This window comes from Canis lupus, chromosome 12, assembly GCF_011100685.1.
Source record: "Canis lupus familiaris isolate Mischka breed German Shepherd chromosome 12, alternate assembly UU_Cfam_GSD_1.0, whole genome shotgun sequence".
In the NCBI taxonomy this organism is placed as follows: Eukaryota; Metazoa; Chordata; class Mammalia; order Carnivora; family Canidae; genus Canis; species Canis lupus.
Window position 1 is genome coordinate 44921674 of NC_049233.1, and position 24946 is coordinate 44946619.

Consider the following 24946-nt stretch of genomic DNA (forward strand, 5'->3'; position numbering starts at 1 on the left):
TATATCTTTCCCTGCCCTCTCTCATCCATCATCCACCATCCACCATTAAATCTTGATGTTTGTGACAAGTTTGGGATATGACTATATTTAGATGTAAACTTCAAGGATTATTAAACATGTATAATTAAACAAATTTCCCCAAAGTTTTAGTTTTGCTATATATTTTTCAATGTCAAAAAATTTACCAAGTTGTATATGGCAACTCCTCTTCTAGAGTAAACCAGGTCTTATTTTCTTAGACTTTTTAACTATAAAAAAATGCAGACATTTCTAGAAACACTACATGCTCCACCCCAACACTGTAATCTGTTTTGTTATAACTGATCCAGAACAAATAAAAATGCATCACGTTTGAAGTCTACACCATTCAAGGGTAAACTGTGTCTCACTTTGAGTCACATTATACATTCATTGTATCTAGAAAAACAATTTGGATAATAAAAGTGCCAAATGTTAACTCAAGCTATAAACATATAATGGAATATTTACATCATGCATCAAACTTTTCTAGATTTTTTTGCTTAATGCTTCTCATCTTGCACTAAAGTTCTTAACCCATTTATTTCATGATTTATGGGCTAGATTAATTATTTTTGATTAATAAAAATTGGAAACTTTAATTGGACCCTATTTGAGGTTTGGTTGCATTAAATGAATGTCCTGGTGATCAAAAATGTATTTTTAAAGGGAGTTTAGGCTAATATATCAACAAATGAGGAGCTATAAACATGATTAATATACACATTAGACTTTCCTTATCACATTTTGTTGGCAGTTTTTATCCGGTCACAGCTAAAATTCCATTGAGTTCTTTCTCCTTTTGTATAAAATACAGATTATGTGGAGACAGCAGTCTGAGCAACTGGAGTTTCATCTTGTCTGCCCATTAATTATTAATGCTGTTTCAGTACTTCTTATCTATCACTGCTGAGAGATGGAGGGCTGTATTTTTATAGTCATTTTCCAGTTTAAAAAAAAAAAAAAAAAACAGGCTGGATGGTGCCTCTGCACTTGGCAATAGAGAAAGGACCAAAAGTCCTTCCATTTTTATGAAACTGTTAAAAATGAATGTTCTGGCTTGCTAATTTTAGTATTACACTGAAGGGTAGTATGATTTTTGAAGAGTAAACAAAAACTGAGAGAAGCACAAGTCTGTTTTGACATCTTTTTCAAACTATGGTGGTTTCAAAAGTGTTGAATCCAGCCCATTCTGAATATTGGAGATTATGTGTTGCCCAAATTGCATTGATACATCCCTATGAGTAGAATTTAGCTTTATGTCTCAGTTACTTGAATAATGGACTTAATGCTCTTGTAGGAGCGCAACACTGTAATTTAGAGCTGGGGCTGAAATGTCAGGCACAGCAGCAAGGCAACATTGGCAGGTGACTTAACATGCTGAGTCTGAACTCCCTCATCTGTACAAGGATACCTTTCTCAAAGGGTGGTGAAAGGATTCAATAAAACATAGCATTTAAAGCAGGTCCTAGTTAATGGCAATAAACCCTGAAACTTCATTGCTTTTGTCTGTTTTCTTTACTAAAATCGGTGGAATGAATCACCCTAATTTTCAACAGGAAATAAAATAAAAACAGAAAAAGTTGATCCAAAGAGTATTTCAACAACTTAAACTGGGGGCCGGGAAGAGGTGAGGCAGTAAAGACCTAAGTAAAATTCCAAGACTAGGATTTTTAACACATAATAGGATAGTGGAAGACCTGACTTACTAAATAGAATAGGCTTCAGGATACCAAGACACTCTTCTACAATTACTTGATGACCCTAAAGAGATCACATGACGTTCTTTTTCATGTTCAATTTGTCCTTTATCAAATGTATTGAGGAAATACCTGCTATTAGTGAATGTTTGGAAAATTGAGCACACAAGAACATGCACATGTCACACATACTCATACATACTCATATTTCTCTGAACATGTACATACAGGATAGCAGCATTCTCTCAAAAACAAATGCAGCGGAAACCACTCATTATCCTTCAGGATCCACTATCCTTTTCATCCTGTCAGATAAAGAACACTCACACACAATTCTAGTGGGGCTTGTAGCCACTCAACCAGAGAACTTCCAGGTTCCCCTTCCAGCCAGCTGTGGCCAGGTGATGAAGTAATTGCCATGGAAATGAGAGCACAAGTGGTGTATGTAACTTCTAAGTCATGTCCTTAGAAAGAAAGTTGCTGGCCCTCCTTGCTTCTTTCCCTCTTCCTACAGGCTAGGTTTGGAGAACTGACCTAACTCAACCATAGGGACAGGGTAAAATCCTAGGAATCTGCAAATTAACAAAATAGAAGAGACCTGAATCGTTGGAGGACCTGGAGGAAAAGAGTTACCTCTCTATCTATTCCGTGGACTGTGATATAGAAAAGAAATTAACTTCTATAGTGTTTGATTCATTCCACTTAGAGTTTATTTTTTGCAGTATCTTACCTTAACTCTAACTACACAGTAGGTCATAGCCTTTCTAGGCAGTAGGGCTCTTGCTGTGCATGATTAATGTGTATTTGTAACTTGAAAGAGCTGAGCTGCTTCGTGATACAAATGGCTCTGGTCAATCATTGTGATTTACAGCGGAATGTAGGTAACAGTTCAAAAATAAAATCATTTTTAAAAATTTTGGTATGCATTGAAATTTTTATGCCCATTTATTCATTCCTTATCTTTTATTGTTAGAGGAACAAAGAGATGAAGGAAGAAAAACTGAGGACCATACAAACAGATTGCTTACTGATACCATCCTCACTTTTGTGACAAGAATGCCTTTTAGAGACTCTGGGACAGAAAACAGTACTGTCAAGTCTAACACACACAACAGCTGTTCAATACCAAAAAAGCACTGAAGAGTCCCTCCTTTCTATGCACAAACCACTACTTCCTAGATGATTCTATTATTATTTTCTTTATCACAGTGGTGTTTTATCAGCCAATAAAAACACGATATTAGTCTACATACTAGTGTTAATAAAACTTTAAGCTAGAATGAGAACTAAATGTCTCTGAGCAGTCTACACTGAACCTAACACATGACTTATTATGATAAAAAATAATCGTGACATTATACAAATAACAAAAGTATCCTTTTACCTCAAAAGTGTGGACCTAATTTGCTTCCTATATCTCAAAAGTTTAACATCATTTTTCTAGTCAAGTAATGGACTGGTTTAGGAAAATGTAGGGGTTTGCCTTGATGTCCTTTATAATGTGCAGTTGGGGGACATTTGTAACTCTCCTCCCTGTCGGAAGATCATGTGAAACTGGCTCATATTTGGCTTTAACAAAAAAATAGAATCTAAGTAACTGAGTTAATCAAACCAGCTATGTCAAAAAAAAAAAAATGTGTAGTACTCTCAGTGTTTTACTTGATTTGCTGTTACCATCATTACCGCCCTTCACAAGAAGGTAAGAAAAGGAATATCACATATATCTAGATCATTGGGTGGGCATTAATGGTTAATTGCCAGTTCGTATCTGTGTGACAAATATTCTCAAATTATGGCATACTCTTCCTATGGAACACTGCAGAACAAATAATGGCCAATTAAATGGTCTATGGTGTACTCACGGTCTATGAATTACTCAGAGACAAAATTTATATGTGTTTTAACTACCAAGTGATCTTCCTGCTCTGATTAGACACACACTTGTAGCAGCACTTCATAACTGATGTTTCTGAAAGACATTAAAAGTCTTGGGCAAGAACCAATTAAGATGTTGTTGAATTTCCGAGGACGTGGTTGTTCCTGGAAACATCTGAATGGGTTTCACTGGTGAAGTGATAGTCAACCTCTAAAACATGGTAGTGAGATATCTGGCTCTGTGACAGAAAGAACCAAATCAGGAAATGAGGAAAATAACAACCTAGGGAATAACGGCTGAAAGAAGAACATTAATACTAAATAATGAAGAAGAATGTAAACAGATAAGAGATTCAGAGAGCCCGAGATCTTTAAAAGGCTGAAAGAGGGATGGCAAAGATAAAAAATGATAAGACCTGTCAAGAAGAACAAAGTCAATGTGTGTACATTATTCAGTTTAAGGAATTAGAGTCACAAGGTCAAGTGTGGGTAACATTAAATATGAATAATGAGGAATAAAATAAGTAAAAAGCAAACTAGTTTCATAAATCAATTCCAGAGCAACTGGGCTGGGGGAGGAAAATGCAGAACGGACGATAACCCATTGTGGCCTGTTGAAATGTCAAGATCTATTACCAATGACTAAATATCAATGTGTTCGTTCAAAATCCCAGTGTTTGGGATCATAAAACAGTGCATTCCATTGACCAGTGGGAACTAGAGAATTTGCACTTTGAAGTGTATTTAAACAAAACATAATGAAACAAAACAAAAAACACTGGCTTTTGTAGCAGGAGGGAAATGGGTGTTAGAAGGCAGGTGGGGACCGAGAACATGTGAGCCTCATCACGGTGCACTGTCCCAGGATGGTCTGTGAGCTAGCCTGGGAGGGGACCCCATTTCTGCCTCTTCTTCTATGTAGATGATGCTGGGGAAGAAGCTGCTATAAAGGATAAGCAAAAGTGGAAGGTCTGGAATGAAGTTCTGGGCAAGAGTCCATATGCCAAGGTTAAGGGCCAGAGCTCTTGCTCTCCATGCTCTCCCACTGGGAGCAGTGCGGGCGGGAGGAACAGGGATGGGCCCCTTGAGGAAGGAGGGGGACACTGGAGTTGGCCACTAACAACAGATTAAAGCCCAATGTAAACAGTGTGCCGGACACATGTGGGTCGCAGAGAGAGTGGTGATGAATAAGCATATATCCAGACAAGGACTTCAAACAGGAGGAGGCTGAGCAGTGATGAAAATGATTCAGTGCCTTCAGAAATGACTCATGAGAGGCACAGAACGTGAAGAAAATAAAGAGGAAGTGTCCACATTTATCAAAGACCTCGACAAAGGATGGGGGGATGTACAATTAGAGAGAACAAATCATTGGGACAGGGGAAAGGAAGGGAGAGAGGCTGTGAGCTGCGTGGAAAGCAATCCAGTGATGTAAGGGCAGCCCCCCGGATCAATCCACCCTCGCTGAATCATAGCGAACACAAACTCATCTTCCAGCGCCAGTGTTTACTCAACCCAAGGGAATGTCCACTCTGGCTAGTACCGGTCTAGCTACCTTGCAATCATTTCCATCCACAGGCTCTTTCTGCCTTTTGGGAGAGCTGAGGCCCAGCAGGTCTGCAAGGGCCAGCAAACCAGGTATTTATAGGGCCCATTCCATCCCTACTGGGGCAGTGTTTATATGACACCCAAGGCTACATGCTTTGATTATCGACCCTCCCTTCCATTACTCTTTAATAATATTCTGAACTCTTCTCAGCTAAACTTTTTAAAAAGACATAATTAATACTTATGTTTTTGGATTAACTACTCCAATTTTGATCTCTCTCTCTTTTTCTTTTCCTTGGTCCTGCTTGATCTTTCTAAACTACCTCTTGTATCATGTTATCCATATGTCGGAGTGACTAGAGAGAATGGAGTGCCCCATCAACTTAGATTGAACATGGAGCATGAGTGAAGAGAAAAAAGCCCAAACAAACCTTGGTTGTGTTAAGTCCCTGAGGTTTCAGGATGGATTTGTTACTGTAGTGTGTAATGTAGCCTGTGCTGATATTATATAATGGTTACTATAAATCTGGACCTACAGCCCTCAGACTTTTATTCATCAAGAAATATCCATAGGAGCAGCCCCGGTGGCGCAGTGGTTTGGCGCAGCGGTTTAGCTCCGCCTGCAGCCTGGGGTGTGATCACCTGGAGACTTGGGATCGAGTCCCACATCAGGCTTCCTGCATGGAGCCTGCTTCTCCCTCTGCCTCTCTCTCTCTCTCTCTCTCTCTCTCTCTCTCTGTGTGTCTCTATGAATAAATAAAATCAGAAAGAAAGAAAGAAAGAAAGAAAGAAAGAAAGAAAGAAAGAAAGAAAGAAAGAAAGAAAAGAAAGAAAGATCCATAGGATTAACATCATATGTACTTCTTTATCCCTATTATAGGTTTTCTGACCTCGAGTCACATTGGGTCAGTTGTCCCAATCTGTATTTTATAAATGAGAAATTCAGAGTGTTTACCATTCCTTCAGCTACTGAATATATATACTTATTTAAAAAGTGGTCACTTTAGGGGTGCCTGGGTGGCTCAGTCACTTGTGTCTGACTCTTGATTTTGGCTCAGGTCATGATCTCAGCATGTGAGATCCAGCCCTGTGTCAGGCTCTGTGCTCAGTGGGGTAGGAAGTCGGCTTGGAATTCTCTCTCTCCCTCTCCTTCTGCCCCTCCCCCTTTCTCTGTTTCAAATAAATATATAAATCTTTAAAAAATAATAAAAACTAAAAAGCAGTCACTTTTATACGTAAAACAAAAACTCTTAGCTACCAATTGTTGACTACAATTCTATACTATAGTCAGATGCATACAAGCATGTATAACTTTTACAAAACTTCCAAACATTCTTCTATTCAGGAACAAGTGCAGAAATCTGCATTTGTTAGGCTTGGAGAAACATACAGAAAGAAAGAGATGGCCACGGCCAGGGCATCCTGCTTGTTAAGGACTAGGATGCCAGTAGGTGATATGGACTTTAGTGGCTCCTTCTCCAAAAGTTGAAAGGTTACCCCTGTATTTGGCCACAATAAGTCTCAGATACACACATTTCCCCCCATTGCTTTTGGACTAGTATTTATTTTGAGACAGTGTTTTACAGCATTTTAAAAAGGAAGTATGATTTAAATCTCTACCATGCCAATCTACCAGAGCTAGAGCAAAATATCTCAGAATGTGAAACTCCCGTGGTCTGACACTGAGATATGAAGTACAGAGAAATATTAGTGGCATCAATGATTTTACAATCATTGTTTTACATTGATTTGCAATCCTACAGATTCTAAAATATTGTTAGTTTTATGCTCTTACCTGGGTCTTTAGGAACTTTGGGGTTATGTACTTAGATTCAACAGTGCCTAGCCTTGGAAATATATTTATTTTTTATTTTATTTTTTTAAAGATTTTATTTATTTATTCATGAGAGACACACAGAGAGAAGCAGAGACATAGGCAGAGGGAGAAGTAGGCTCGTCACAAGGAGTCCAATGTGGGACTCCATCCGCAGACCCGGGATCACTCCCTGAGAAGAAGGCAGACGCTCAAACACTAAGCTACCCAGGTGTCCCATGAAATATATTTAATAATTAAATCAATGTTTGTTGAGGGGATCCCTGGGTGGCTCAGCAGTTTAGCGCCTGTCTTTGGCCCAGGGCGTGATCCTGGAGACCCAGGATCAAGTCCCACATCGGGCTCCCTGCATGGAGCCTGCTTCTCCCTCTGCCTGTGTCTCTGCCTCTCTCTCTCTCTCTATGTCTCTCATGAATAAATAAATAAAATCTAAAAAAAAAAAAAGAACTTCAATCTCTCTCACATTCTACAACCTTGAATCAAATACACATGTCTGGCATCCTTTTTGAAAGAACTCTGATATAAAGTCTGTACACTTTAACATAGCTCTCCTGGGAAGAATGTGTTACCCTGTGACATTTTTAAAGACATGAACTTATATACCTTAACAAGTAAGAGTGAAAAAGACTTGAAAGCAGGTGGAACCCTGCTTTAAGATTCCTTAAATCTTACCAGTAGGCAATTCTGTGTTGTACGTATGTATGGAGTTGTCTTCATCTTGTTTTGTCCTGACCTTCCACTAGGTGGAAGACTAGAGCATTTTGCTCCAAATTCTTAGGCACTTCTCTCTGAATATATTCGATTATCTAGATAGATGTTTAAAAAAATTCTTTCCTTTTATTCAATGCTAAGGTTATAAAAAGAATATTTCTGAGAAACGCACAATTGCTTCATCTAAAATTCTCTGTATGTGTGTTAAGTGCATGCATGCGCCCATGCCCACATGTGTTTCCTGTAAGCAGCAGGTGTAATGGAGATTAAGTGGAAAGAGGCTGAGCTTTGGAGTCAGGCCATCCAAGATTTGAATCTTAGCACACGAGCCTCTAAGAAATCACTTCTCCGAGTGCCAGCTTCCTTACCTGTAAAGTGGATATAGTAGTGATACTAAATGCCAGGATGGTTTGGGATCTCAAATATTCTTTGCACGTAGAAGGCACTGAGTCAATAGTTCTTTCCTTTTCCTATTCAAGAAAAACTCCTGTGGGGAAACCTCTCATTAAAAATCACTAATTTCCTTTAAAAATAAATAGGTCTTCATTAACAAATCTATTAAATAGCTACAACAGGAGGACTAAATGCATACTTTGCCAGATTTTGCTGGAGATGGTTAAGCACCTGTGCTATTAACGAGTATGAAAGTGGCCAGGCTCCCACTACACATTCCGCCACCATGCTGCTTTGGCTTGACTCACAAGCATAAATTAACTTTGCCTTGAGAACCTGATCGACTTCTGGGAACAAAGGAGATTCATTCCAACATTGCCCCTGAGACATTTTGCAGCCAGCTGAGTTCATTCCACAGCTAAACCAAGTGACCCTGAAAGCCACGAAAGTCACTGCAGCAGCTCTAGAATCATTCTCTACCAAGAAATTGGTATTCTAAAAGGGGATTGCACAATATCAGGCCAGCTCTGGTGCAGACTTATTCCCTCCCATGCTACCTTTACTTATGCTATTTATTTTACCTCTAAAATATGCTACTGTTTTTAAAATTTTTATTTTTTAAATTCAAGTATAATTAACGTAGTGTTATATTAGTTTCAGGTATACAATATAATGATTCAACAATTCTATATATTACGTGTTCATCATAATAAGTGTGCTCTTAATCCCTTTCCTTATTTCATCCTTCCCCCAACTGCCTCCACTCTGGCAAGCACCAGTTTATCCTTGATATTTAAAAGTCTGTTTTTGTCTCTTTTTTTCTTTGTTTGCTTGCTTTGTTTTTTAAATTCCACATATGAGTGAAATCATATGCTATTCATTCTTCTCCAATTGATTTATTTCACTTAGCATTATATCTTATATGGGTCCATCCATGCTGTTGCAAATAGCAAGGTTTCATTTTTTATGACTGAGTAATACTCCATTTGTATGTGTGTGTGTATAGATATATATAGATATACATGTATATATCTATATAAATCTACACACACATTATATATATCTATATCATATCTTCTTTTTAAAAAATATTTTATCTATTTATTCATAAGAGACACACAGCGAGAGGCAGAGACATGGGCAGAGGGAGAAGTCCCTCAAGTCTCCTTCAAGGAGCCAGATGCCAGACTCGATCCCGTATCCTGGAATCATGCCCTGAGCCGAAGACAGATGCTCAACTGCCGAGCCACCCAGGGGTCCCTATATCATATCATCTTTATCTATTCATCTATCGAAGGACATTTGGGCTACTTCCACAATTTGGCTATTATTTGGTTAAATAATGCTGCAATAGATATAGAGATGCATATATCTTTTCAATTAATGTTTTCATTTTCTTTGGATAAATATCCAGTAGTAGAATTACTGGATTATATGGCAATATAATTTTTAATTTTTTGAAGGATATCAATACTGTTTTCCACAGTGAATGCACCAGTTTGGATTCTCACCAACAATATACGATGGTTCCTTTTTCTCCACATCCTCGCCAACACTTGTAGTTTCCTGTGTTCTTGATTTTAGCCTTTTTGAAAGATGTGAAGTGATATTTCATTGTAGCTTTGATTTGCACTTCCCTGATAATGAGTGATATTAAGCATCTTTTCCTGTCTGTTAGCCATCAGTATGTATTATTTGGAAAAAAAGTCCATTCATGTGTTCTGCCTATTTTTTAATTGGGTTATGTGATTTTTTGGTACTGAGTTGTATAAGTTCTTTATATATTTTGGGTATTAACCGCTTCTCAGATATATCATTTGCAAATATCTTCTCCCATTGAGTAAGTTATCTTTTTGTTTTGTTGATGGTTTCTTTCACTGTGAAAAAGCTTTTTATTTTAGTGTAGTCCTAATTGTTTAATTTTGCTTCTGTTTCCCTTGCCAAAGGAGACATATCTAGAAAAATGTTTCTATAGCTGATGTCAGAGAAATTACCACCTATGTTTTCTTCTAGGAATTTTGTGGTCCTCATTTAGGTCTTTAATTAATCCACTTTGAATTTATTTTGTGTATGCTATAAGAAAGTGGTCCAGTTTCATTCTTTTGCATGTAGCTGTCCAGTTCTCCCAGCACCATTTGAAGAGACTAACCTACTCTCCTATTTTGACTCAACTTTTCAAAATGCTGTGTAAGATTCATTTGCCTCATGAAAAGAGCTGACCATCTTTAAAATCACTCTTCCAGACTGCAGGTCTAACTACAGGGGTTGGGTTGGGCTTGTGAGTTTATATTCCATTTATTTGTGGCACTTACTCTTTTTATTAGTCTTGTCTCCTTAAGACCTGTAGATCATATATTCCATGAGGTCAGGGGTCATTTATTTACTGCCTTTGTGAGTTTCCTGAATGTTCAACACAGTATTTATTTATTTTTTAATTTTTTTTGTAAATTTATTTTTTATTGATGTTCAATTTGCTAACATATAGAATACTGGGTGTTATTCAACACAGTATATATTTAAAATAATATTGATTCACTGACTAATCCTCATAGAATTATTTGCCAATTTTTTGTGCCATTTAAAATACTCCTGCCCAGAATTTTTTCAATTGTTTTTTTATTCATTCATATGCCCATTTATTCACTCAATAAATAACTATTAAATGCTTATTAAAGTCTAGGCATTGGTTTAGGCCCTTGGGAGGGAGGTAAATAATTGTGATACAAAATAGTAAGTAATTAAAGGACCACTGTGGTCTAAAGGAGCTAGTAATTAACTAAGTAAAAAGGTCAGGAAAAGTCATAGATAAAGTGACAGTAAAGAGTCTTCATTTATGCATATGAATTTTTCATATGAACAATATCAGGGGGTATATTCCAGGCAAAGCAAAGAATATGCAGTGATATCATGTGTTCAGCCATGGGGCACAGAAGGCAAATAATCAGTGGTGGGAAATGAGGTTAGGGAGACAGGCAGGGGGCAGAATCATGAAGAATCCTGGAAGCCAGATAGAGGAGTTGAAATTGATTCCTTCAGACAGAGAAGTGTATGGTCAATAACTCTGAGTCAGAGAGAGATGGGATTTACACTCCTTTCACTCAGTCCTCTTGATCACTAGCATTAGTTGAGTTAGACTTGTCCTAACATGCATAATTTGCACTTAGCTAGGCAAACCACACGTTTTTCTTTTCCAAAGGAAAACTGTCTTAATAGCTGCCTTTTAAATAGCATGTCAGAGAACCGTGTCAGAATGGAAACTCTGTTACATGTTCCCTATTTAACTCACTCTAGTCGGCTAATATGCTACAAGGGAGCAGAGATCCTGTGTGTTTTGTTTACCCCTGTATCCCAGGATCTAGATCAATCTGGCTCACAGAAAGTAACCAGTAACTACTTGTTCAGTAAAGGAATAAATTCATGAATAAACTTGAGTCAGGATTGGATCATTTTAGGGGCACCTGGCTGGCTCAGTTGGTTAAGCATCTGACTCTTGATTCAGGTAATAATCATGGTCATGATCATACTCATGGCTCAGGTCATAATCTCAGGTCATGAGATTAGGTTCTGTGCTGAGTGTGGAGCCTGCTTAAGATTCTCTCTCTCTCCCTCTGCTCCTCCCTACCGTGGCTCATGCTCTCTCTCAAAAAAAAAAAAAAAAAAAAAAGGATCATTTCAGTGCAAAAAGGTCTCTTTTTATTAAGAATATAGGTCTCAATCTTTGAATTCACCTTATCTCAAACAGGTAACAAATCTGATTTTGGTCTCTTTTTAACCCCTACTTCATCTCAAAATAGAGGGTAGATGGTAATTTGTCATCTGTACATAGGTTCTGGCCATTGTGAATAGAAGAGAGAAGTCCTCAAGAAAGCTGGTTTGGTGTAACTACCTAAATTATATTTATTTTTCCCAGATCTCCACTGATAGTCAGACTTGTGCTATCAGAGGGGTTAACCTTAAATGTCCTCTTCTATCCCATTTTCTCTGACCCAAATGCTCCTTTGTTTATTTATCTTTTCTCCAAATGAACATTCTTAATTCCTTCAGATTCTTTAATTACTCAAATGCAAATGAAGCTACTAGGCCCAAGATCTTAAAGCACAGAAGTTTCTGTCACTATAACAATTTTTAAAAGTAGTTATGTAAAAAAAAAAAAAGTAGTTATTTAGATTTAATAAGCTTTGTAAAGATTGTCAAAAAATATTCTTGAGTCAGATTATAGTCTGACCTGCTAAACTGCTAAATCAACAGCTTCTGGGAAGTGGGGAAGAAATGGAATAAATCCAGCTCTTAGAAGTCACCACTATCAGATGTCCTCTTTGTGATATGAAACAGCTTTGGCTTAAGAGAAAAGAGTCTTTGTGAGCTTGGCTATATTTGTTCAAAGCTTTTCTTGATCTTCACTTCTTCTGCCTCTTCCTCACTGTGTTCCACATCACACCCAACCCTCAGCTTCTGGATTTTTCTGACTCGTTCCTTCTATCTTCTGCTTTTGTCTTTGATCACTTTTCCCATTGGTGATTGACTTCAAATTCTTCAACCTGGCTTCCAACTTGATTCCCAATTATATTTCATCATCCAATAAATATTCACCAAGACACAGTAGGCATGTTAATTTGTCTACAAATTCTGTTCAGTAGGGGCACCTGGGTAGCTCAGTGGTTGAGAGTCTCCCTTTGGCTCAGGTTGTGATCCTGGGCCAAGTCCCACATCAGTTTCTCCGCAGGGAGCCTGCTTCTCCCTCTGCCTATGTCACTGCCTCTCTCTGTGTCTCTCATGAATGAGTAAATAAAATCTTTAAAAAAATTTTGTTCAGTATCTAGGACAATGGCAATATACATGAAAACAAATAAATTAAACGCATAAAACTGGGCAGATGCCCTCTAACCTGATGGACTTTTGACTCATCCTGTGGGGATGTTGACAGAGTGCTTCAAAGCACCTGAGGAAAGAAACAACCATCAGAATCAGCCACATCATCTGCAAGTCCTTAATAGAATGCCATTTGTTGAAGGAAGTTAATCTAGATTTCCAATTCTACTTTTTATCTGAAAGATTTGATTCACCCTACTTTACAGATAAATTTCTCTTCTAAGATTATTCTCCCTAAAAGTAGGTGCCTAAGACTTTCTATTTGAATACTAAGTCCTTCTGAGTAAACATAACATTAATGAAGATAGTTTGAAGACTTTGACATACTTATTAGAATCCTCTTAGGATAGTATCACATATAAAATTTCCAGTGTATACCTTGATTTGTCATTTCAAAGGTGGGTATAGCTTTTCTATTACCTGTTGTTATCAATCAAAATCAGTTTTTAAGAATGTGTGATTGAGATGAGTGTGCAGTCAATGATACAGATTTTATCTTCTGGATAAGCTTATTTGGACCCTGTTAGAGGAATTTACAGGCACATGTTCTTTAGCACCTTGATCTAATCAGCTAAAGTAAACATTTAATAGAATTTTCTTTCTTCTGGCCATTATCCTCCCATATTATAGAAATTATGGAGTTTACAAAACAGAAGAAAAAGGAGGAGGAAGAGAAGAAAAAAGAGTCTCTTTGGTAATCCTACCACCCAGAGATACAATCGTTAACAAATATTTAGGTATGTATCTTTTACATCTTTTCTCTAGGCATAGTTACGTATATATTTTTTCTTTTCAGAAAATTTGGTCTTGTAATAAATATTGCTTTATACTCTGCTTTTTTTTCACCTACCAGTATGTCACATATATTTTTATGTATCATAAACCAAGGGTGAACATAAATTTTTTTATAAAGGGCCAGACAGAAAATATTTTAAGACTTTCAGGCTTTATGGCCTCTCTCTCAACTCTTCTTTGTAATGCAAATGCTGCCATAGACAATATATAAATGCATGGGCATGGTTGTGTTCCAATAAAACTTTATTTACAAAGCAGTTGGTAGACAGGATTTGGCCTGAGGGCCATAATTTGCCAACCTCTGTCAAAAATAAGTCTTCTGAGGCATCATTTAAAATGGCTAGATGGTATTTTTCCCTACCAGCCTCCAAATCCAGACAGATTCCATACAGGTTGCCATTTCAATGATGCTGCCACCTTCATTCTTGATTCCCTGTACCCTCAAGCTCCTATACCTATCTATTTCCCCAGTCAGTCCTGGATTATCCACTTCCCTTGCAAATACTCTCCTTTGCCTTGTCTTCTTTCTTTGCTTTCTCCTCTTCTCCTGATAAGTATTGCTAGGAAAATTAATACAGAAAAGAGCAGGAAACCTCAATTCAGCACTCTCCATACTCTCTCTTTAGCTCCTTGTCTCATTTCACATTTCCTTTATACATTTTTCTAAGCTTTCACTGTCTCATTAAATTGGACACTCACTTTCCTGACTCTCTTTGCAAATGGGTTTGTTTCATCCTTTCAGGGAGAACAGAGATTATGTGATATATACCAACTTGTCTCTACCCAAAACTACTATGTATTAATAGAGTGTTTTCGTGTACATCACTCACCTGCTCTTCAAAACTCTAGGTAGATTAACCCTTCCACTTGTGGCAATAGTCCTGTCCCTTGTGCCAGCTTCATGTTCCTTCTCCATCACTTAGCACTCTGTTTTATGTATTCCATCCCTAATCATCTTTATTTTCCTCTGTCTAAAGGTACATCTTCAACTTCAAAAACAAACATACAAACAAAATGCTTACAAAATAAGAGAACGCATCCTCAACCCCCACTTTAAGTGGCTATTCCTTTCCATCTCCCCTGCTTCCATATCTCCTAGTGACTCCTAGCAATTTAGCAACCACCACAACCCTTCTATAAAAAGTGCTCTTTCAAAAGGCCCTAGTGATCTTTTCTCCTTACTGCTTTTCTCCTACATAAGTACCTTCTCAGTGCTTTTTATTCCTTAGGCTTCAGTGTGTCTGTATTCTCCTGACTCTAAATTCTCTGAGCACTCCTTTTGTTCTCATTTTAGGATTCCTCCGCTTATTCCTGCCTCCTGGTTGAACTGTTTCCAAAAGTTCTGTGCCCACTCTTCTCTCTCAGAAAACTTTCCTCTGTTAATCTTATTCAAACACCATCCTTCTGTTCTCAAGAAACGAAGATCTCTGGTCTACTTCTCCAGCTCTCCGTTTAAGTCTATGAGTCGCAGCACAATGAACAATTCTGCAAACCTAGCAACTAACTTATTGCCAGCTGTCTGCATTTGTCTTCCTTGAGTTTATATATCTACCCCTTGTTACTTCTAATACTTATTACCTATCATTCGCTAAGTAATTGTTTTGTGCTAGGTGCTGTCCAACTGCTTTACAAACATTATCTCAATTATTTCTCACAACCATTAGCAGAAAGTATTATCTCATTTTATAAAGAGAGAAACAGAGGTTCAGAAAACTTGTTCAAAATCACTTAGTTAGTAGTAGAGCTAGGACTTCCACTTATTCTATCTAGCTTTGGAATCTGGCTCAGTTATCTATTGCTGTAAAACAACCTGCATCAAAACTTAGTGGCTTAAGAAGACAATGACTTGGCTGAGTCTTCTAAAATGTCAGAATACAGAATTCAGAAGACCCTTTCCCCAGCAAAACACAACTCAACTGGTGATAATTATTTTTAAAAAAATTATTTAAAGTCTCTGGAAATTGTCCTAAGGGCATACATCTGAAGTTCTACTAAATTTCTCAATAAGAAAAACCAGAGTCTGTAGCATTTCATCCTTGATCCACTTCCTTACCCTTCCCCAGCTCATTGTTACTAAAGCTCTATCTCAGGCACTCTACTCCAGACAGGTATTGCCAAAAACATGCCTCCTACTTGCTTTCAGTTTGTGGCTAGATTTCATTTTGGGATGGATAGGTTGCTGGATTTCTCACCCTCTACCCCAGCTCCACATTGTGGAAGCTTTATGCCAGGTAGGTACAGCTAAAAGGATGGCATCTCCTCTCCCTCACCCAATGTTGTCTCTTGGGGCAAAAGCTCTATTTTATGCACAGCAAACAAGTAGGAATTCAGCCCAGGAAGAAAAGAAGGCCATAAGGACAAAGAATTCTATAATTCTGTCTGAGGAAATAAGCTTTACTTGGAATAGAGCATGGAGAACTCCATGCCTAAGGACATTGTTAAAAATAACAGATATTTATGTGTGAGCAATTAATAAGAGGCTGGTAGCTCCTTGATATAAGCAAATGGCAGCACAGTTACAAATTTAACAGAGAGGATCAGGGAAAGGAACAGCCAAGAATTCTCCTTGGTTCACAATCCACTATGAGGATCAGGAAGACTGAGTTCATGTGCTAGACCACACTCACACAGGAGCAATTACAGCAGATACACATTTGAAAGCATTCTCCAAGCCTCTCATGGGCCCATACACACAGAGCCAAAGCCTCACTGGCACAGAGGCTTAAACACAACTTCTCACCAACTAACAATAAGCTACTCTGACCCAGCTGCAACTACCAAGAAGCTAAGATTTAAAAAAAAAAATCACAGTAATCCCTGGCAATCTGGAATATTGCATGTATGACTAAAGTTCCATAGTTTCAGAAATGATAAGGATGGGGAAATCTAAACTACTGATCTGTAGCTATACAGAGAACAACAATATAAACTCCCTGAACTGTAATAGAAATCTCCAAGCCACACACACACATATATAATGATAAATAGTAAAAATCTAACTGGCTGAGAGGCTTAAGTATGATCTTTGACCAGTAAGTGGCTTATTCCAGGGACAATCACTAAGTAGTCAAGTTAAAAGATAAAAATGATTTTTTTTTTAAAATCTGAGCAGAGAAATAACAGACTGCACACTGCAGGAGAAATAGACATCACAGATTAGTTTGGCCAAGTCACTAAACAAATGTCCAAAATGACTGTCTATCTAGAATGCTATAACATAATACCTTATAGACTAGGTGGTTTATAAACATTAGAAATCTATCTATCACAACTCTGGAGGCTGGAAAGTCCAAGAACAAGGTACTGGCAGATTCTGTATCTGCTGAGAATCCACCTTCTGGTTCATAGATGGTCATCTTCTTGCTGTGTCCTCACATGGAAAAGGAGTGATGGAATTTTTATAAAGAGTCTCTTTTAGGAGGGCATTAATCTCATTCATGGAAGTGCCATCTTTGTGATCTGATCATTTCCCAAAGGCGCCACCACCAAATACTATTACACTGGGGATTAGGTCTCAACATGAATTTTGGAGAATACAAACTTTTAGTCGATAGCTCTGACCAAGCAAACAACACTGGTCCTGGCAAGGGGGCAGGATGAGAATTGGTATCTAGAGTTGCTGTGATAGATTATCTAAAATTCCCAGGGTTTTTTTTTAAGATTTATTTATTTTATGTATAGAGAGAGTTTTTGAGACAGGGGAGGGGCAGAAGAAGAGGGAGAGAGAAAATCCTCAAGCAGACTCCTGAGATCATGACCTGAGTTGAAATCAAGAGTCTACCCTTAACCAGCTGAGTCACCCAAATGCACCTAAAATGCCCAGCTTTTAACAAATATTACAAGACATGCAAAGAAGCAGAAAATTGTGAACCATATACATGAAAAATAGAAAACGGGTAATAGAAACTACCTTTGAAGAGGTCCAGGTAATAGATTTAGCAGATAAAAAATTTCAAAGGAGCTATTACCAATAGTTAAAGAATGAAGTAAGATCATGATTAAAGAATAAGAGTAAGATATGATTTTAATGTCTTATAAAGCAGAGAATAGCAATAAAAAATAGAAATTGTAAAAAAGAATAAAATGGAAATCTGGAGATGAAAAGTACAATAATCAAAATGAATAATTTACTAGTGGGACTCAACTGTATATTTAAACTGACAAAAAAAATCAATCAGCAAGCTTGAAGATAAATCAGTAGAGATTAAAGAAAAACAAAAAGAAAAAAAAGAATGAATAAAAATGAAGAGAATCTCAGAAAAACATGGAACACCATTAAGCCCATCAAATATCTGCAATGGGAGTACCAAAAAAAGGAGAGATAAAGGGACACAAAAATTATTTTTAAAAATAATAGCTGAAAACTTCCCATTAATCTACAAAACAAAGAAGCTTAAGGAACTCCAAACAGGATAAAAGCAAGAAGCTCTACACCTAAATATATCATAGTACAAAATGTTTAAAGTCAAAGATAAAAAGAGCTTCTTTTAAAAAAATATTTTATTTATTTATTGACGAGAGACCCAGAGAGAGGCAGAGACATAGGCAGACAGAGAAGCAGGCTCCTTGTAGGGAGCCTGATTCAGGACTCAATCCCAGGATCCTGGGATCATGCCCTGAGCCAAAGGCAGACGCTCAACCACTGAGCCACTCAGGTGCCCTGATAAAAAGAACTCCTTGAAAGGAACAAGAGAAAAATGATGCATCACATGTAAGAGAACTCAGTAACAGCTGACTTGTGAATAAAAACAATGGAAACCAGGAAGAAGTGGAATGACATATTCAAAGTGCTGAAAGAAAAAGAATGTCAACTAAGAATCTTATATAAAGCAAACTACTTTTAAAAAATAAGGTGAAATAAAAAATTTCCAAGATAAACAAAATAGAGAATTTATTGCTAGCAGATCTTCTTTATAAGAAATACTAAATGAAGTTCTTCAAGCTGAAAGCAAGTGACAATAGACAGAAATTCATATAAACAAAAAACCCAGAAGTATCAGTAAAAATAACTATGTAGATGATTGTGAAAGAATAATTGCACATTTCTTTTCTTCTTCTCTTAACTGATTTAAAACATAATTCTATAAAACAGTATGCATATAATTATATCACTGGCCCTATAACATATAGACATGTCATATGTTTGACAATAACAACACAAAGGAGGAAGATCAGAAGAAAGTTATATTGGAATAAGGGAATGGCATCAAGTGGTAAATCTAATCCACAGGAAGAAACAAAGAGAACCAGAACAAGTAAATAAGAAAATTAATACAGTAAACTTAGTGAATATATATGTGTTCTTTTTTTTCCCTCTCAGGTGCTTTAAGAGACATAAGATTAGATAAAATATAATTATATCAATGTATTATTGAATCTATAACATATGTAAACATAATAGGCATAACTATAATAGCACAAAAAAGTGGGGGAAGGAGGGAATGTAGCTATATGGGAATCAAGTTTCTATATTTCACTGGAACAAAGGCAATATAAATATGAAACACATTTTGATAAATTATATATTGTAATCCCTAGCACAAGAATTAAGAAAATAATTTGAGAAATAAAATTGAAAGTTCACTAAAGGAAATAATTATTATATTTTAAAATATCCACATAAAACAAAAGAAAGCAATAAAGGAGGAATAGAGAAGGGAAAAAATTGAAACATACATAAAATCAAAGACAACATGGTAAATGTAAATCCAATCCTATAAAAAAAAATAATATTAGAGTTCTGGTTCAAGATGGCAGGGTAGGAAGATCCTAAGCCTAACCCCTCCCGTGGACACACCTAATCTATATACAGAACAATTTCTTCTGGGGAAAAAAAATTCTCCAAAAACTAGCTGTGTGAATTGTGCACTTTGGGCAAGCAAGAAAAAAACCCACATCAAAGTGGGTAAGAAAGACTGAGACACAATCTCACCATAAACCACATTCCCTACACAACAACCCAGAATCAGGAAGGAACTCAACCCAGAGCTTTACCTTGGAGGAGTGAAGGGTTTGAACCCTACTTCTGACATCCTAACTTTTAAGACCTGCACCTGAGAGACTAACCCCCAAAACAACTAACTTTGAAAGTTAATGGGGTTGAGTCCACAAGACTCATTAGGCTACAGTAAGCTGAGAAACATTACTTAAAGGGCTTGCTCGCCTAGCCCTTAGCCATTTCATGACAGTGCAGATGCAGCCAACAGAAAGGCACCCAGACTTTCTGTGAAAGAGGCTTTTTTGCTTATTGTAAAGCATCAGCCTGAGAGGCAGGCATCTAATTTAACACACATCTAGAGGCTTGCTTAAATATTCCCCAAAGACAGGGGCCAATGGACACCATCTTTGTGCTCTCCCTCAGCTTCACACTAAGTCACTAGTGTCTTCCATAAAGGAGCTTGTAACTTGTCTAGGACCCTGATTTTTGCAGCTGCCACCCAGGGGACACCTCTAGATAATCTGTGTATAGTGACCAGCAGTTTATACTTACAAGTCCTAAGGACTCTAACAAATATAGGAAGAGTTCTCAACTGGCTACCACCCTCACAGCACAGTAGAAAAGCAACAGACTGAGGCATCCAGGCTTTCTGTGAAAGAGGCCTATTTGTTTATCTCTATTTTGTTTGGGACCTCACCCTATATATTCACTCATCTAGTATTTGATTCCTTTTAGTATCCTTCATAATAAACCAGTAATATAATGAGAAAAATGAGGAAAAAATGCAAGAAAGCAAGAAAACAAGAAAGAAAGAAAGAAAGAAAGAAAGAAAGAAAGAAAGAAAGAAAGAAAGAAGAAAGAAAGAAAGAAAGAAAGAAAGAAAGAAAGAAAGAAAGAAAGAAAGAAAGAAAGAAAGAGGAAAGGAAAAAGAAAATACATATACACACAAAAGAATGTTATTCAGGCTTAAATAAAGGAAAAGCCTGTCAATTGTGACAACATGTATGAATCTGGAGGGCATTATGGTAAATGAAATAAGACAGACAGAGAAAGACAAATATTGCATAGTATCATGTTTATGTAGAATTTTTTTTCAAAAATGTCAAACTCATAGAAACAGATTAGAAAGGTGGTTTGCAGGGGATAGAAAATGGAGGAAGTAGGCAGAGATTAATAAAACGGTCCAAACTTACAGTTTAAGATGAGTAAGTTCTGAAGATCTACTTATAATACAGTGACTAGAGTTGATAACACTGCATCGTATAATTTAAATTTGCTCAGATTAGAACTTAAACGTTCTCTCACACACACTATATTGTATTGAATATATATATTAAAATTATATCTGCCAATTATACCTTAATAAAGCTGAAAAGAATTCTACTATATTTTTTCATATTTTAGATTCAAAGATATATATAGGTTGGAGTTAAAAAATGAAAACAGATGTAGTATGCAAACAACAATTAAAGAGCTGAAATGTCTGTACTGAAAAAATTGTCTTTAAAACAAAAATAAAATGTTACCAGACATATAGAGGGACATTTAATAATAACAAAAGGGCCAATCTATTAGGGAGATATAAAAATGATAAGCTATATACACTAACAAGAGCCCCAAAATACATGAGGCAAAAACTGTCAGAGTTTAAAGGCAAAACAGATAATTCTTGAATAATTGTTGGAAACATCAACACCTCAGTTTCAATAAGGATAGAATAACCAGGCCAAATATCAACAAGGAAATAAAGGGCTTCAACACTATTAACAAAAGACCTAACAGACATTTATAGATCATTCCATCAAACAGTAGCAGAATACATATGTTTCTTTCTTAAATATGTATGAACATTTTCTAGTATAGCCCATATGTTAGGTCCTGAAAAAAAAAAACCCTCAATAAATTTAATAGTATTAAAGCTATACAATGCATGTTCTCCAACTACAATGATATGAAATTAGAAATCAATAACAGAAAGAAATTTACAAACATATGTAAATTAAACAATGCACTCCCAACAACCCATGGGTCAAAGAAGAAATCACAAGGGAAATTAGGAAATACTTTGAGATGATTTAAAGCAAAGACACAATATACCAATATACTCATGAGATGCAGCTAAATCAATGCTCAGAGGGACAATTATGGGTAAATGCCTATATTAAAAAAGAATGTCTCAAATGAGTAACTTAGTCCTTCACTTTATAAAAGCAGAAAAGAAGAAGAAAAAAAGCAAAGAAAGCATAATAAAGAAAATAATAAAGTTTATACTAGAAGCAAATGAAATACAGAATATAAAAACTTCAAGCAAATCAAAGATGAGTTCTTTAAAAAATAAAAAAAGAAAAAGAAAACAGCCTATGTCTAGCTAGACTGACTGAAAGACAGAAGACTCAGTTACTAAAATCAGAAATGAGAGGACATCACTACTAACTGTACAGAAATAAGAAGGATTACCATGAGAATTCTGTGAATGAATGTATGCCAATAAATTAGATAGCCTAGATGAAATGGACAATTTCTTAGAAAAATGCAAATTGCTGAAACTGACTCAAAAAGAAATAGAAATCTGAGTATGCATATAACAATGGAGAAACTGAATAAGTAATGTTAACTTCTTTTTTTTTAAAAGATTTTATTTATTTATTCGTGAGAGACACATAGAGAGAGGCAGAAACACAGGCAGAGGGAGAAGCAGGCTCCATGCAGGGTGTCCGAGGTGGGACTCGATCCCAGGTCTCCAGGATCAGGCCCTGGGCTGAAGGCGGCACTAAACCGCTGAGCCACCCAGGCTGCCCAGAGTTTCACTTTAAAAGGATAAATGATGTGGGAGATATGAAACTGGACCATTTTCTTACACCATACACAAAAATAAATTCAAAATGGATAAAAGACCTAAATGTGAGACAGGAATCCATCAAAATCCTAGAGGAGAACACAGGCAACAACCTCTTTGACCTCGGTAGCAGAAACTTCTTGCTAGGCACATCTATTTTCATTAGATTGTCTTTCACTCTAGGCAGTTGATCCATCTGTTGCCTTTTAGAAACTTGGTATGAGTCAGAGACCTGTGACATTTCAGCTAGGTATATAGGGCACTCATTGTTGGTCTTATGGTAAGCCTTTGATTCTTGTTCCAATCTCAGTGCAGTCTTTCACTTGATTTTCAAGGGTCCTTTTCTCCCTTTCTAGATGTTTAAGCAATGTATTTAAGGATTCAACTGGCATTTGTTCATAGACACGGATAGAAGACAATCTATCTGAAGGATTTCTATGGATTTTTTCCATTTTCTCTTCTAGAGAAACTATTTGCTTTTCTAGTTGTGTCTCATAACGACCTTTCCATTCACCACCTTCATCATCAGTATTGAGTTTGGCTTCCAGTTCTGCTATCTTGTGTCTTATTTCAAGCATTGATAATTGCACTATATCCTTCAGATGGATTTCTTTCAGCAGCTCCATTTTAAGGCGGTTGGTGCTCACACCGTAGAAGTTGTCGCCTCTTCCTTCCTCCATAGTGTCAGATCAGAAACGTCCCCCCTCTTACAGGTAAGACCACAAGATCTGAAAAGCCACCCAGAACGCGGGAAGAGAGCACTGCCGCGAGCCGTCGCCATGGCGTACTGACTCCATAATTTTAACTTCTCAACGAAGGAAAGCCCAGTGCAGATGGCTTCAGTGGTGAATTCTCAAGAACATTTAAGGAAAAATTAATACAATCCTTCCAAACTCTTCCAAAAAATAGAAGAGGAGAAAACAATTCCCCATTGAGGTTATTATTACCCTGATCCCCAAAACCAGACAAAGATATCATAAGAAAAGACAAGATCCTTTATAAATATAGATCCAGAAATCTTCAGCAAAATATTAGCGAACTGATTCCAACATGTCCCATGAATGTAAGATTAGTTCAACATATTAAAATTAATTAATACAATACAGCATAGTAATAGAACAAAGGATAAAAACCATAAATAATCTTAGTAGTTACAGAAACAGCGTTTGACAAATCCAACACCCTTCCATGATTAAAGAACACTAAACAAACAAGGCATGAAAAGGAATGTCCTCAAACTCCTAAAAGGCATCTAAAAAATGCCCACATTTACAAATACTTACTGATGAAAGATTGAATGCTTTCCTATGAGAGGAGGAACAAGAGAAAGATGTCTTCTCTTGCCACTTCTTTTAATTTTTATATTGAGGGTTTGGCCAGGGAAATTAGGCAAGAAAAAGAAATAATAGACTGAAAAGGATGATGAAAATCTATATCTGTTCTCAGATGACATGATGATGTGATGTTGTATACATAAAATTATAAGAAATCTGCTAAAAAAATCTTATTAAGCAAGTTTAGCAAGATTGAAGGATCTAAGATCAATATAGAAAAATCAATTGCATTTCTATACACTACCAATGAAGAATCCAAAAATGAAATTAAGAAAACAAGTCCATTTACCATAGTGTCAAAAAGAATAAAATATTTAGAAATAAATTTAACAAAGTGTAATATTTTTACACTGAAAACTATGAAACATTGTTGAAAGAAAGAAGATTTAAATAAATGGAAATACATCCCATGTTATTGTGTCAGAAGATGTAATAGTGTTAAGATGACAACACTCTCCAATTGATCTACAGGTTCATATAATGTCAGATATCTTTCTTGCATAAGTTGGCAATCTGGTTCTAAAATCCATATAAAAATGCAAGGGACCCAGAAGAGTCAAAACAATCTTGAAAAGGAAGACCAAGTTGGGGAACTCCCTTCTCAGTTTTAAAAGCCACGGTAATGAATAAAGATGGATTAGTGCTGGCATAAGAATAGACATATAGATCACCAAAAGAGATTTGAGAGTCCAAAAGCAACTCATATTTATGGTCAGTTGGTTTTCTAAAAAGGTGTCAAACCAATTCAATAGGGAATATCTTCAATGAACGGTGCCATCCATTGGATATCCAAATGCAAAATAATGAAATTGGTCTTCCTTTTCTTTAGAGAAGATAAACAAATAGCTAAAAGCACGTGAATAGATAGAAGTGCAACATCATTAGACGTTAGGAAAATGCAATTCAAAAGCATAATGAGATACCCCTTTACACACTAAAATGGCTGTAACTAAAAGAATAAGCAGTAACAAGTGTTGACGAGCACATGGAGAAATTAGAACCCCCATACACCAATGAAAGGAGTGTAAAATGAGAAAGGTACTTTGAAGAACTGTTTGGCAGTTACGGTGGATTTTTATTTTATTTAATTAGCAA

General features: G+C 36.6%; 1 pseudogene; it reads right to left on the reverse strand.

Moving 5' to 3' along the window:
* Nucleotides 1–14225: 14225 nt before the first annotated feature.
* LOC119876894 lies at nt 14226–23197 on the reverse strand (annotated as a pseudogene).
* Nucleotides 23198–24946: the final 1749 nt, after the last annotated feature.